This window comes from Lygodium microphyllum, chromosome 16 (genome assembly GCF_053477565.2).
Source record: "Lygodium microphyllum isolate KBCC chromosome 16, Lygodium_microphyllum_v1.1.10, whole genome shotgun sequence".
Lineage (NCBI taxonomy): Eukaryota > Viridiplantae > Streptophyta > Polypodiopsida > Schizaeales > Lygodiaceae > Lygodium > Lygodium microphyllum.
Genome location: NC_141150.1, coordinates 127,431,404 through 127,446,582, shown reverse-complemented (window position 1 = coordinate 127,446,582; position 15,179 = coordinate 127,431,404). Strand labels below are relative to the sequence as shown.

Genomic DNA, 15,179 nt, shown 5'->3' with positions numbered 1-15,179 from the left:
GTATAATTCAAATTAAAACATGATACAATAGTATTTTAGCCATGGAATTCTCACAATGATCCAAGATGGATATCCCGACATGATGTTAATATTATGAAACTTTTACAATAGCACTATAATTCAAGAGTGAAGACAACTCAAAATAAAAAGAGAATGAATTAATAAATTCAAATATGCTGATATGATACAATGAGCCTCAAACCTCCATGTATCTTAGTGGATTTGGGATGAGGTGAGCTAGAAGAGGAGTCAGAGACACAAGACACTCATGACAGCTCTAAGAAAGCATACCTCACACAGATAATGAAATGCAGAGACAATCTCTGATTATGTCAAGAGGTGGGAGCAGCATGTCAGCCCAAAATTGCTGAAAACACAAGTATAGTTGGTCCAGTGATGACATCAGCCAATCAATACAGCAAAGGATGACTAGGCAGCAGCAGGGTGGCGTGCTTGGCGGGAAAACACAATGTACAGACAACAATGTTGATGAAGTGCTAGCAGAAAAACACAAGGTGCAATATGATGGAAATTGCTAGAGATGAGACAACAATTATTGGACAGCCTGTAGCTGCAAAATGTGTAGTCTCTAGCTGAGGCAACAACTCCTGGATACTCCAGAGAAGGTGGCAGCTGGCCATGATCAGCAAGCTTAGACTGTAAGTATCTGGACAGGTCGCATGGATGATGGAAGGCTGGAACGGTTTGAGCAGCACTCCAAGAACCAAGGTATCCTACGATAAGAGCGTAAACAACAATGGAAGATGGGTGTGAACTGAAGATTGATGATAGAATGATAAGGGATGCCAAGTGACTATGCACACCAAATCTTTACAAATGAGGAACCAACTAAGCCATGGGAGTTAGCGTATGGGACACACACTCTCTTTTGGGGTTGGTTAAATGAGCTAATCAAGGTTTAATGTGTGATGCAAACTTTTAAGCTTAACAATGACATCAACACAAAGGTATTGCAACAGTTGTCTTCAATGGAACACAACTAATGTCATCAAATTACAGACCGTTGTCATCAACATGTCGTCCTTGTCACATGCATCCCTGTTGCAGGTCATTGTCATCATCAACGGGTTGTCAATATCAAAACACAGCCTTGCAGCACATTTCATCAGCAAACAAAGTGTTTTTTCTTGCAGATTAAAGGATTGAGATAGCAAACCATTATGATTGTCAACATCGTATGTAATGGGAGCTTCATCAAGACTACAAGGACTACCATGAATACCAATGAGATCGTGAGGATCATTGCAAAGACCCACAAGATTAGGTACCCTCGTTGTCAAATGCAGCCCTATTGTAGGTCATTGCCATCAACAGCAGGTCTCAACATCAAACCACAACTAAGGATTGTGAGGATCACCAAGATCAACATGATCATTATATGGATAGAGATGTGGACCATGACCGGCCTCCCTCTCATCTCTCTTCGATTCCCTCTACTTCATCAAAGACATCCATACCTTGTCTTGCTTCATGGCACCATGCGTTCAAGTGCCCATTCTCGTGAGCCTCTCTAGAAGTTGGATGGGACAAATTACCCATATGTGTGCAAAATTGAGGTTTCAACCTTGATTCCTTTGACATTCATGCATTCTGCAACCCCCCCCAACTAGATGTTGGACAGACACAAAGTTCATAGAATAATGCACAAAAGGTAGCCCAACTATACTCAACACATTCTTCCATCTACTTTGGCATAAGCTACCATCAACCTACCCACAAGCACATGAGAGGAAGGTGCATATCAATTGTGGTATCTAGCTAGTTAGGATGGCCACCTCTCAACTAGGGAGAACAAACCACTTTCAAGACAATCAGTGACCCAATGTGTTCATCACAATTAGGCCCAATGGCAAGTTCATAAAAACCCGTCTCTGGTGCTTCTTCTATTATGTGGAAACTAGTTATAAGGTACTATGGAGACCCAAATCAATACCAACATATAAACATGAATAGAGGAGACTCTAGACATAGAAGGATGGTTGCCCCTATGATAAACGAATGACGCCAAGTGATGGAGGAGCCAAGCTGCAAAAACGCAAGTCCCAGCAGCCCCTATGATGGACAAGTAATGAAATCACTGATGCTCAATAATGTAGACTATCACCAAAGGCTAGGATGCTGACACCAAGCTGGAAAGGATGACATCACACAAGGATAAGGTCTCCACACTAAAAAACGCACGTGAAGGTGAAGCCTGAAGGAGAAGGATGCTGACACCAAGTAGATGATGGTGATGCCAGGTGGAAGATGCTCCAAATGCAAGGCCTAATGTTGGAACAGGGCACCTAAAGTAGAAGAGGAAGGGTGAAGGCAGCCACGAGCCACGAACCGAAATGTCCTCCTAAAGGGAGGTGAGGGTACTGGAAGGGGCGGGAAGGGTGTTTGATGACGGAGGAAGAAGGGTAAAGAATGATTGAAGAGTGGTAAGAGTATTAGAAGTGAAGAATGAATGAAGTGACGACCTATTTATAGGCATAAGTTATCTAGGATGGCGTATCACTATGTGGACGCCCACTAAAAAAGTGGCCAAAATGTGGATACCAGCCCTTTTTGGGGCTATCCGTGTGAAACCCTAAAACAAAGTGTGTGAAACTGAAAAAGTGGTTTCTCAACAACATGATCAAGCGTCCTGACATACAGTTTGCAATATCCCGAGTGAGCACGTTTATGTGCAACCCATGGACAATAAGTACATTGGCAAGCTGTTAAGCAGATCTTCAGATATTTGCAAGGTACTCAATCATATGCATTATTGTTTCCCAAGGGGGGGGAGGCTTGCATCTACAAGCTCACAACAATTCAGATTGGGCTAATGATTCTAACACTAGACAATCTACCCGTGGGCACTTTCTTTCTAGGCCGCTCATGCATTTCATGGCTAAGTAAGAAACAACCTACAATGGCTACCTCATCTTGTGAGGCTAAGTACATGGCAATCTTCACAGCATCAGTGGAGTGTATATAGCCACATAGATTGTTGAATTATCTATAGATTTCATTGGAGATTTCCAAGCCCATTCATTCTGACACTCAAAAGTGCTATTGCAGTGGCATGGATCTTGTGTTTCATGCCCACATGGAACACATTGAGGTACATTACCATATGTCAAAGAGATGATATGCAGGATACATTAGCTTGATGTATGTTCCTACACAAAGTCTTTGAACTTGCTACCCTCTAGTGATTGATCTTCCTATACTTTCATCACATTGGTTGCTTAGCACTAGAAGGGGGTGTTAGAATTTACCAATTCTATGGGCAGTGCCCAAATGTTTTAGTTGTTTAGTTTGTAGTGTGACCACAACTAAAGTAATAAGTTGTGTCACTGCTCTTAGAGGTAGTACTAGAGTTAGTTTGCTCCAATTGAGTTAGTGGTTAGGTCTACCTTAGACCTAAGTTGTACTTTCATTCTATCAAGTACACTCTGTTTTCAGTTCAACAAGTGCACCCTCTGTTTTCAGCTCACACAGTATCTACGACTCTACTGTCTATTGTTTGCTCTCTCATTTCTCTCTCCTCCATATCTGGCTGCATATCTCACAAGCATGACTCACATTCAGCTTAATCTCAAATAAACACTACTAGTGCTTAACTTAATTATCCCAAGGGAATAAGTCAAAATTTCACAACCCTGTGACATAGGAAGCTGAAACGCAAGACGCAAAGCTGCAAAATGAAAACACAAAACTAGCAAACCTGCAACACTAGTCCTATGGTACCATGTTAGGATGCACAAGTCAAGAAACTCAAAATGAATGGGCAATGTAATTCATAAGATGAAGAAAAAGATGTACAATCATACCAACAAGGCGTTAGCACAATGATGACTAACAACAATGCCTTTAGACTCCCTCTCTCTAAGGATGCAAGATGATGCAATACAAGAGTGAGAAGAGTGGAGCATATATAGAAGCCTCAAGACGAGACATGTCACATGAGACACCTGAAGAAACCAAAATGAGCCACCAAAAGCCCATAATACATACTAGTAACTAAACTAACAATAGTTCCATAGGCTACTTAAATTGGGCCCATATGCTACTTTATCCTTAAGCTAAGTACCTTTAGGACTTCACCTTTTCCCCTCTCTCTTCCATTGCACACATTCTCCATTTTAACTTAGTTTGCATTCTTTTCGCTTAGAAGTTAGCACCAAAGCATCTTAGTATGAGATATAAGTATGCAAGTTCTGGTCTATTATAGTACTTACATAATCGACTTGTATGTTGGTTAAGGACCAGCATTGGAAGTATCCACCAGTACTAACTAGGCTAAAGATCCGATTTGTTGGCCATTTTTGGTGGTTCTCTCTTGGTCGAGCCATGCTTCTTCAACCAACATGGAGGCTTCCCCTCCCAAGGCTGGGCTTCCTGTCAAAAGTGGTGCAGCAATGGAAGCATAAACAACATGTTGAAATAAATTGCTGAACACAAGACAAAAGAAAAGAAAGAGATAACACAATATAGATGAGAACTCAGATGTATACTCGGGAAATGGAATCCATATACCAAGACATGAGACAATACAGATACAATGTGAATCGCCGGCTGTAGAGATACTGGCACCTGCTCCCTCTCTCCAAGGACTATCTAGTGATGAATGAATAAATGGAGAAGGGAGCCAGGCAATATATAGGCCAAATAAATGCCTAAAATATGACTGGATGGCTAGCATTAAATGCTAGTCGACTGGCTGTAAATAATGCCCAAACCTCAATAAATAATAACAAATAAAATGCCTAAATAATCTATGTGCCCAACGTGTTGAACCACAAGTCCAAACTCAACCATGAACTGACTAATGTGCTAACACCCTCTCTCACATCATGGGTGATCTGATACAATACAATATACAATGATAATGTTGCATCATAGGACATACAACAATGTCCACTAGAGTAAAACCATGGATACCCAAGCAGTGGGTGCGCAAGCCACCACCAAGGTGCCTTGGAGAGAACCTAATGTCAATGTCGATCGTACCAACTCCTGAAGATAGAGAAGATCATAGCAGCTCTCAATGTCTGTCAACAGTGCCCCTAATGTAGCATACATGACCATCCTGTCACCAATGCCGCAATGCAAAAATGACCATGGATTTCCCATCTTTGGCTAGATCACCAAAGTGTCCCCTCATGTGAGCTCCAGACGAAAGCCACCGGCTCTCTCAAGTAACCAGCCCATCATGAACCTAGATGTCAATCCTAGCTCCAGGATTTGTACTTGCCAGACTTCGGTCGATGCGTCAGGGATGTCCCTCTCTAGATCCTGTGCATCTGTATAGACATATAGATGAGGCACGAGTCCCCATCTCACCACCCTCTCACACTCCCTCTCTGGCAGTAGAGAGTCGCGAGGAATGTCCACATCACCACCACTAGAAACTAGCTGAGGAAGGGACTACTAAGCCCTTCCCACGATCCGAAGGAGAGGATCCCTGCCCCACCTTGGACTTCGCCTTGGCCAAAGGATCGGAATTGAAATCTGAGGCAGACAAGGACTCCTCGAAAGAGTCCGCATCATGCTTCGTCGTCTGCTCCTTTTTCTTCCTTGAAGCTGCTAACTAAGTACAGTCCTGTAAATGACTCTTCTTGCCACAGTGGTAACACTGGGCCTTCAACTTCTTTGTCTTCAAACCCCTCTCTGAAGCTGCAAAAGCATCACTAGAATCTCCATATAGTGTATCATCAGTGAAGGTGCACAAAGGATCCATCTGTAGGGGATTTAGAAAAGAAGTAGAGAAAAGAAAGGATTTGGAGAGGGAACACAGCCAAACCACCAGCATAGACTGCAAAAAACAAGAGTTCACATACAGTATAACCCAAAAACTGATCAAAAGAAGCCAAAATCTGCTGCACAAAGTCAAAAAATCAGTTTAAATCTGCCAGAAACAGCAAAAACGGCTTGTTCTGCCAGTCGCCCAGCCCAAAATAGTGCTGAAAACAACAAAACGCAGGCTGCATGCACACTGCATAAACAGGTGTAGGGAACTGTCGCCAGCAATCTAACGATGAAAACACAGGCAGCAGGAGATGTTGGATAACAGATGATGGAAAATCTGAAGAAAACGCAGACCAAACAAGTCGCCTGTATGGAGCAGCAGCTGCCTGATCAGTAAGAGGGAAAACACTCTTGAAATCAGCAATAAAACACAGTAGAAACACAAAACCTGAAAACTGATACCATGTCAAAAGTGGTTCAGCAATGGAAGCATAAACAACATGCTGAAATAAACTGCTGAACACAAGACAAAAGAAAAGAAAGAGATAACACAATACAGATGAGAACTCAGATGTATACTCGGGAAATGGAATCCATATACCAAGACATGAGACAATACATATACAATGTGAGTCACCGGCTGTGGAGACACTAGCACCTACTCCTCCTCTCCCAGGACTGTCCAATGATGAATGAATAAATGGAGGAGGAAGCTATACGATATATAGGCCAAATAAATGCCTAAAATATGACTCGTTGGCTAGCATTAAATGTTGGCCGACTGGCTGCAAATAATGCCCAAACCTCAATAAATAATAACAAATAAAATGCCTAAATAATCTATGTGCCCAGCCTGCTGAACCACAGGTCCAAACTCAACCATGAACTGACTAATCTGCTAACACTTCCAACATCTCTTGATAATACCATGGTGACTACTTCTCCAACTCATCTCTTCCAACTAAGGCGCTTCTACTACCACACTAGTTAGGCAGTTACCCTCATCTACTCTTTACATCCACACCCTTGATTGTGGTTTTGTACTTTGAGTCTCACTTTTGTATGAACCATTGGGCCAAGTCAAACAAACAAACATCCACCAAACAAAAATCATTGCCTTGACGATCATTGCAGGCTTGTGAGCAATCCATTGCAACTTGGTCTGATGTCTTGATTTCATTGGGGTGACCTCTTGGGTAACTCAAAGAAAATATCCATCACCTCCGTGATCCTCCTAGGTCCTTGGGTAATCCAAAGTGACACCCTTGGCACAATGCCTTAATCTCATTGGGATGGGACTCTTTGGGTCAAGACTAGAGCCTTCCTTTCACTCTCTTTGATCACCCTTTTTGAGCATGAGAGGAGATGTTAGGCTACCTTAAATTGCCTTTCAAGGTACCATGATTCTAAAATCAACCCCAAAAAGCAATTTTCTATTTTAGACATCACACAAGACATTTCAGTAGAACTAGCTCAAAATGTTGTATTAAAGAGGACCCAATATGCACTCCCATTTTCATTTCCTTTCCATCATCTTCACCTTCAATGCAAGCTCTCCATCATCATTTTCCCCCTCTAGCAACTATTGTTGCCTGCCCCTGAAGACTACTAAATACCCTAGATACTATCACCAAGTTGTTGGAACTTGGAAATTTCTCCCTTATGTTGGTTTACCCTCGAAGGTTGCATTTTGTACAATTGGTTGCTGCCTAGCCACATCTTCCACATTAGATATCGTCACCGGCATCTCAATTCTCCATAACTCAAAATGCCATGTTTTGATACCTACTATCCCCTTCTCCTCCCAAAGCCTATCACCAGGCTATAAAATGTTGTTCTCCATAATTCCAAGGTTCACATTGCTATGTTTTTGACATTCAGCCTACTACTCTGCTGTCTTCAGCCCTCTGCATCAATTTCCTTCACCAACATTGGTGGTTTGCTACCCTCAGGATCCATTCTCAAAGGACAACACCCTGACGGAGGACACCCTCTAGCACTCTCCTTCAGCCCATTCCCAAGAGAGAATTGTGATTCTACCGCCTCCAGTCCTTGAGCTTACTCAGCTATATCTCTTCCCTTCATTCATTCATAACAACATTTATTCATTCTTCATTCTCTTCTTCTTCATTTGCATTCTTGTCTAAGTTCACTATGTGTTAGTCATGTTCGCACAGTCCATGTGTATTCTTTGCAAACCTATGTTTCCTAATAGAAAACCCAGCAAAGAATGACTAAGGCTGAGAAAGATGTTCTTGGAAGCCCTTGATGACAAGGAAGAGAAGGACAAAAACGCTCAATGACACTTTGGTGTTGAGCCTTGCATCAAAGGTAGTAAAACTTGGGGCGCATTTCTTCACCAAAAACTGAGAGTTTGAAGCCATTCCATCCTTCACCATGCACAAGTTCCATAGTCTATGTAGTAGCATCAATTTTTTCTCTACCCTACATGTAGCAGTTTTTGCAATAATTGCTTGTTTATGATCAAAGGTGTTCTGCTTCTCATTGTCCAACATGCTTACCACTAGGTTTGCAATTGAAAACAGCAAGTCCTCCAAAGTGAGAGAAGATTCTTGTGAACAATAGCTACCAACACTATGTGTCTTAACCATTGGAATTTTTTTAAAAAAGCTTAATTAAATAATTCCATCTATATACTGTGCAACAACCTAGACCCCACACCAAACTCTTGATCCTCACATAAAATCTACATTAAATGAAATTTAAAAACAGAAACATGATCTTTTTTTAAGTCAAATTTACAAAGGAGTTAATTTTCAAGGCAAAAAGTTGACAAACTGACCTTCTGCAAATTCCGGAACTTAGTTTTATTGTCTTGCAGTAAGTTCCAATAATTCAAAATAACATGATCTTTAATAAACAGGAACCCCTCTGCTTTTGGATAATGCTCAAAGATTTGAGAAAGTCGTCTGCAAAAGAAAAAGTGATGGTTAACAAACAAAACTCCAATGTGCATACAAAGTAGAATCATCCATCCAACTAGCTACTTGATATTGGTTTTGTGACAACAACATCTAGAGGGAATGTTTGGGATATATAGATCATGTATTTCGATTGATATTAATCCCTTGGTGACCAAAGAGTTGAATGCTAACAATTGGTTCTACAAAATTTGGCAATCACAACAGAGATAAAAGTTTAAAGAAGGGCCTATTCAATAGTGCTTGAAGCACTTTTGTCTCCAGGTCTAATTGTTTCCACAAGACTTTGAAGATGTATTGGCACACTGTAATAATGGCAAGAGTATAGCTAATGGGTTTTTTTTCTCATCTATAACATCATCCAAGCATGCTTGCATGGCTCATGGGTCAACAACTCTCCAGTAATTAAGTCGTTCTCCTCTAATTGTCCTATAGTCAACATCATCAAAGCAAGTTTCTATCACTCCACTCTTTGGCAATTCGTATAATGAAGCTAGTGTCAAAAAACTGGCCCGCTTTAGACATCCATTCCTATATTGAGTTTCAGTTGCTTTCAGTTTGTTGACACATACCATGTCTTTGAAGGCATCCCTAGTATGTTTCAGAAACATTAACACTGCAACATAATAGAACCTACTACTTTCAAGGCTTTAGTTGTTAAAACCTCTACCAATAAAAGATGGACTAAAGAAGCCCAAAGAGAAGGCGCCCCCTTGGACAATAGCTTCATTTCTCAATAATTACATCATTCATAAACCTGTGAACTAAAAAACCTCCCAAGACATCAAGGCAAGATTTTGTTTATGGATTGGACCTTCACAAATAAATGTTATGAACTGCAAACACAAGCTATTTGAATGTCCTGATAACTTTCAGCATGTGTGTCCGCATTGAGGTAAAAGAGTATTTCTTTCACTCACTTGTGTACTTGCCAGTCTTCAACTGCTTCAACTCCAAAAGCTGGATCACTTTGTTAGGAAAGTATAACCACAGTTTTGAAAATTCTGCCATAAAGCATTTTCCATCCAAGTGTTGTTTTATTAACTGGCCAATCACAGAACATGATTAAGACAACATCCCCGTAAAACTTTCTCCATCTGAGCAAATTTCCAACTTCAAAGCCTACTGTTGAAGCTTCAACCACACCAAGGTGTGTGGAGGGGACTGCCAAAGGCACGAACTCCCAATGTACTGAGACTGATCTGTCAGAGCTTTCCCCCTGTCAATTTCAAGAGTGAACATCCTTGGTTGGGTATACCCCGCTGAAACAAAATCCTAAAGCCAAGCCACAGTATAATCCACATCTTGAGCTGTCCAAAAACCTGCTTGAGCCATAGAATAGCTTAGTTCAACGGCTCATTTAAAGAAGGTTGCCTTCTTTGATCTCCAAGAGACCAAAAAGTCAGCCAGTGTGTCAACACTTTCATGTAATTCCTTCTCATCTTCAAAGAAATGTGGCTTCAAGGTATCTTGCCGGTCAATCGATGGTGGATATAGTGTCACATAACCCCCAATCTCCCATAAGAGTCTTTGCGCCCAATATCCCCTCATTATGTCTGAAACTCGAGGGTTTACTGATACAGGAAGCATGAGCGCCCAGAAAGCCTAAGAATGGAACAATGTATTGAGATGATTAATGGGAGCTATCATACCCTGTGGAAGTGCAAGAAGGGCATGTGTATCAAACTTGATATCAAACAACTCAGATTCTGATTTTGGGGCATCATAAAAAACAGCGTCAACGTCAAGGAACCCATTGGCTAATCCTTGCTGAATAAACTGTTTTCCACTTGGCACATGTCCATAACAAATCTCTGCATTTATGTTGCTTACAAATTCCAGAGGGAAGCCCCTAGGCCACACATCTCTGGCCAAAGTGAATGTAAGGGTTGACAATTGTTCTGTTATGAATCGACAAATACTGCAATAAATTATTGCTCCTGTTATTAGATAGCTCCAAGTCAAAGTGGTTGTTCAGATCCTCACATATTATTTGCAATCCAACACTCTTCCTCACATATTATTTGCAATCTTCCTCACATATTATTTGCAATCCAACACTCTTCCTCACATATGAAACATATGGAAGGTGGGCAAGGATCCTATATCCAAGAGCTGCTTGCTGCTCAACTGACAAGAAAATGACTCCTCTCACTTCCCAATCACTTGGTGTGTCTGTATCTCCATCGGCAAAAACTTGCCATCCCTGCATTTTCACCATAGCCTGAACTTGCTCCGTGAAAGAGTCAGGGGTTGTTACCACGATCCATTTGTCTGCCTTGACAACATGGAATTTCCCAGTACTACCACTTTGTGCACCTTCTTGAAGAATACTTCAGGGTATGGATTCTTCTCGGCACTCTTTAGGCCTGAGTGAACTCAGAGGAGGGCCGAGGAGTCACCGCAGCTGCGAATGACAATGAGGAATGAGGATGAGGACACTGAGAAGCAAGAGACCCAAGATGACAAGCTTGGGTAGGTTGTCCGAAACGAGCTCGGAGAGGGTGCGCTTCTGGTTGAGGCGGCCAGGGTCCTTTCAGAGCAGCTGAGATCTGAGGTAAGCAGCTTTGAAGTCAATCTTCACTGCGGAAGCATTCTTGTCGTCCTCATCGTTGCCGTGGGGCGGGTTTGCACCCTGCTTGTGGGCAGGCTGAATGCAGGGGCTTGGTTCGCTCCTGCTGGACAAGCATTGTGAGCGAGGATCAGATGTAGGGGGCACAGTGCTGGCTCATGATGCCCCACACACACACATGCACGCACGAACACTCTCTCTCTCTCTCACAACAGAGATGCACACGATCTTGTGCAATCACTGAGTATATACACGCCCTTGTGCAATCACTGAGTATATACACGGCCACACTTGAACATCAGAAACCAAGAAAGGTCCGACACATCAGAAACTCTGTCAATGCGTGTGTATGTGTTTTTGATTGTTCTCCTGTCACCCGCAGGCTCCAGCCCGATCAGGACGCATTGATGATGAGACCAGGACTGCTCCCAGTGGCACGTCGTTATCCTTTGTAGCTACCTCTCTCTCTCTCTCTCTCTCTCTCTCTCTCTCGACGTCGACATCAGCAGCATTTCATCACACGAAACTTCGATTTATGTCGGCCTTTTTTAACTTGTTACCCAAACCAACATGAAATACTAACATACCCATTCCCTCAATCTATCTCGGTACCTTTGATCACAAGGGTGCTCCTTCTCAAGGTTTATGAAATACTAACACCCATCCCCTCAATCTGCTGATTCTCATTATTTAGGTGGACAATATGCTATTGATTGGGCTCCACAAGATGTGTATTGCGGACTTAAAGGTCAAATCACAACATTCATTTTACGTTACAAATATTAGCCATTTGCATTACTATCTTGCCATACGATTCATTGCAGTAGTTGGTGGTGGTGGTTGTGTTGGGCGGGGGGGGGGGGGGGGGGGGGGGGGGCGATTTTGCATAGGGCACTGCCTATGGTTTTCAATAAGGCTAAGGTTTCAAAATACACATGATCTAAACAAAAGTTGCACCTATGGGGCTCTAGCTTTCTACATAGGAATCATGTTTCTATGAAACCATGTGTGCTTCAAAATCACAGCTCTTACAATGTTCCAAAGCTTGAGGGTTTTGCCATCCAAGGCACCTTTGTCCTTGAAAAAGTAATAGACACATGCTAGTAGAAGCATTAAGACCCACTTGGGAGACCGGATTTTTTGGTTTAGTATACAATGTCTTTGCCATTGGGCATTGCCAAAACAAGTGTAGGATAGTTTTATGTCTCCCTAAAACAAACAAGGCATAGTACTGAAGCTTTCTAAATTTGGCAAGTGTATCTTTCATCAATAGGTTTCTAGCCAATATCTTCCAAATGAACACATTCAGTTTAGGAGAGGGGTAGCTTGCTAGACATCTAAGAGCCTACTTTTTCTTCTCTAAGAGGTTTGTGGGTATAAGTTCTTCTAGTTGTATTTTGACTTCAAGAAGATTGCTTTGTCATTCCTCTCAAAATGCATCCCCTTCTTTATCTTAAAAACCACTTTCCCTTATGATTAAGCAAGTTGTGGAGAGCATCAACAAAGGCCTACAAAACATGTGGAGGCCATCAAAATGAGAGCATCCATTCTCCTCTTCCATCATGATTGTCATCTCTTTTCTATACTTAATCTTAAGAGTATTGAAAAAAAGATAGGGATGGAGGTATCTCCCTCTATCAACCATCTTCCCTTTAATTGGATTTTCAAACATTCAATCTTATTCGTCCCTTGAGCTATAAGAAAAACTTCAATATGTTCTACTAGGAGCTACATGAGAATAGCATCTTTATGATTAAGAGCAATATCATACAAAATAAACTATTTACATCTAGAAACACCAACCATATGTTTTCTTCTAAATGCAATTTTATCTATGCCATCTTCATTTGAAAGTGCAATCAGATAAAAACATGTAGCCTTCTAATTTGAGAGTGGGTTGAACTTGCCTTCAACTAGCCTAAGCCAAAGCTTGTTTGGTTTACTAAACGAATTTATGTTTCTTTAGGAAGGATACCTTGAGTTGAAATGGAGGTGATTTTGAAGACTACATCAATTGGATAGTGGTCAAAAGCCATGATAGCTAGGATAATCATCACCTTGATAGGAAGGCCTAGCCACCAGCCCATTGGCTTACATATGCTCTATTTAATCTTGCTACCCTCCATGATGAATCTTTATGGCAACTATGCCATGCAAAGCATTGCAATAATGATTGATCAATTACATGTAGTACATCAATAAACCATGTTGCCTACAAAGTGCACCCTAACTTTTCCTTTCTCCCAATAAGAATGTATAAGATGCAACAATCTATCAATGCTCCAACATGTCACATTCTAGGAGAGTATGTGTTGTGCTTCACGCATGGACTTAAGGACAAACTCTTATTCCTTTAAGAGCTTCAAACCACATACATTTGTGACTACCTCTCACACATAACCTCAACTCACACTCTACTAAAACCAATTACACCTACCTTTGTTGTCCAAGAAATGATAAATTTAAATCAATATCGAGATGTAGCGAGAAAGGACTTATCTCTTTATTATATATCCACACATAGCTTTGTGAGTCATTTACGTACTTGCCACTATAATGCAGAGAGGAGAATATGGACAAGAAGAGGAGAAGATGGACAAGAAGAGCTTCACACTCCTCCCTCACTCGCTCCATGTCACTCAACCTCACGCACACACTTTACTTTACCTTTCATCAAGTTAGAAGAGATGGATAAGAAGATAGGAGAATAGATAGAGTTTTACCTCTCAAGTCCCTCTCACTCTCACTCGCTCCCTCTGCTTCACACTCTCATAAGTAGGCAAAAGAGAGGTAAGGAACTAGGACACAGAAATATTCACACATATGAATGAGCCCCTCTATTCACTTTTTAGTTTGTATGCATAAGGTTTTGAGTTTAAGATTCCCCCATAAGTTGGGTACCCTAACCATCTTTTTGGCCTTTAATTGGTTCTCTTTTTATTTATATATACATATTAGGTTAATTGAACCAATCCCATTGAAAGTGAATAGAAGCTTAACACCCACAACCTCATCTAGTTGTGGCTCTTCCTATCAAACACAGGGACATTTTACAATTTCCATGAGAGTCATCCCAACTCTCAATAATATTTACAAAATAAAATTGCAACCTTAGGATAATTGGAATACATTAATGTTGTATTTTGCAGATGTTGGTGCCCTATTAAATCTAATGCAATCCAAAAAAAAAAAACATTCCAAAACAAATTCGGCCCATTATGCTTTTGCTCGACTTTGCATCCTTCTTCACTATTTGAGTGCCAATCCCATGGCACTCGTCATCATGAAAGACGTGGAATGCTTGGGAGATCAAGATCTTATGCTTAGAAGTATTGTAGTGTTTTTGTATAAATAATGTTGTATGGTACTTAGTGATTGTTGGTTGAAGTGGTGGTCGGTGACAAAGCTACTAATATTGAAGTGGTGCTTGGTCAAGATCTTATCATTGTTGATTTTTTACAATTAATGCGTGATTCTCTTGTTGTATAAACTTGACTAGTCACACTAGGGTTGGTTTGTAGGTCATAGAGGATGTAAAAACATTGTTGAGGGATACATGATGGTTCAAGATTCTCTACATCTTTTGTCTTGCAATGGAAAACCTCGAATGAATTCTCTCCCTAGTGGAAGTGTTAGTCTTCTTTTTAGTGCACATAACATGATGTGGGAGATGGGTTAGAAATCCAAGCAAGCCTGGAGTGTTATCCCACTTACAAGGACTGATATCATGCATAGATTAGTTTATGTGAGTGGACGTGCATACATATGTAGTTACATAGTTAGAACACAACTTCACATGATGACATAGTTGATAAAGCAAGAGGACATGATTCTCGAAGATGGGAATAATTATTAGTGCTTGAGGAAAAGGATGCTTGGGGACGATTATGGAGACTCCATTAGTAGGTTGGAGAAAGCATTAT

General features: G+C 41.1%; 1 pseudogene across 1 annotated transcript in view; it reads right to left on the bottom strand.

Moving 5' to 3' along the window:
- Positions 1-13,890, bottom strand: part of LOC148023415 (putative glycosyltransferase STELLO1) — a 33,025-nt pseudogene extending 19,135 nt beyond the window's left edge. Inside the window, exons 1-3 of the transcript XR_015693497.1 lie at positions 13,694-13,890; positions 9,605-11,407; positions 8,546-8,672 (exon numbers count right to left, since the gene is read on the bottom strand). The product of XR_015693497.1 is annotated as a putative glycosyltransferase STELLO1 (transcript). The remainder of the gene's footprint in view (positions 1-8,545; positions 8,673-9,604; positions 11,408-13,693) is intronic.
- Positions 13,891-15,179: the final 1,289 nt, after the last annotated feature.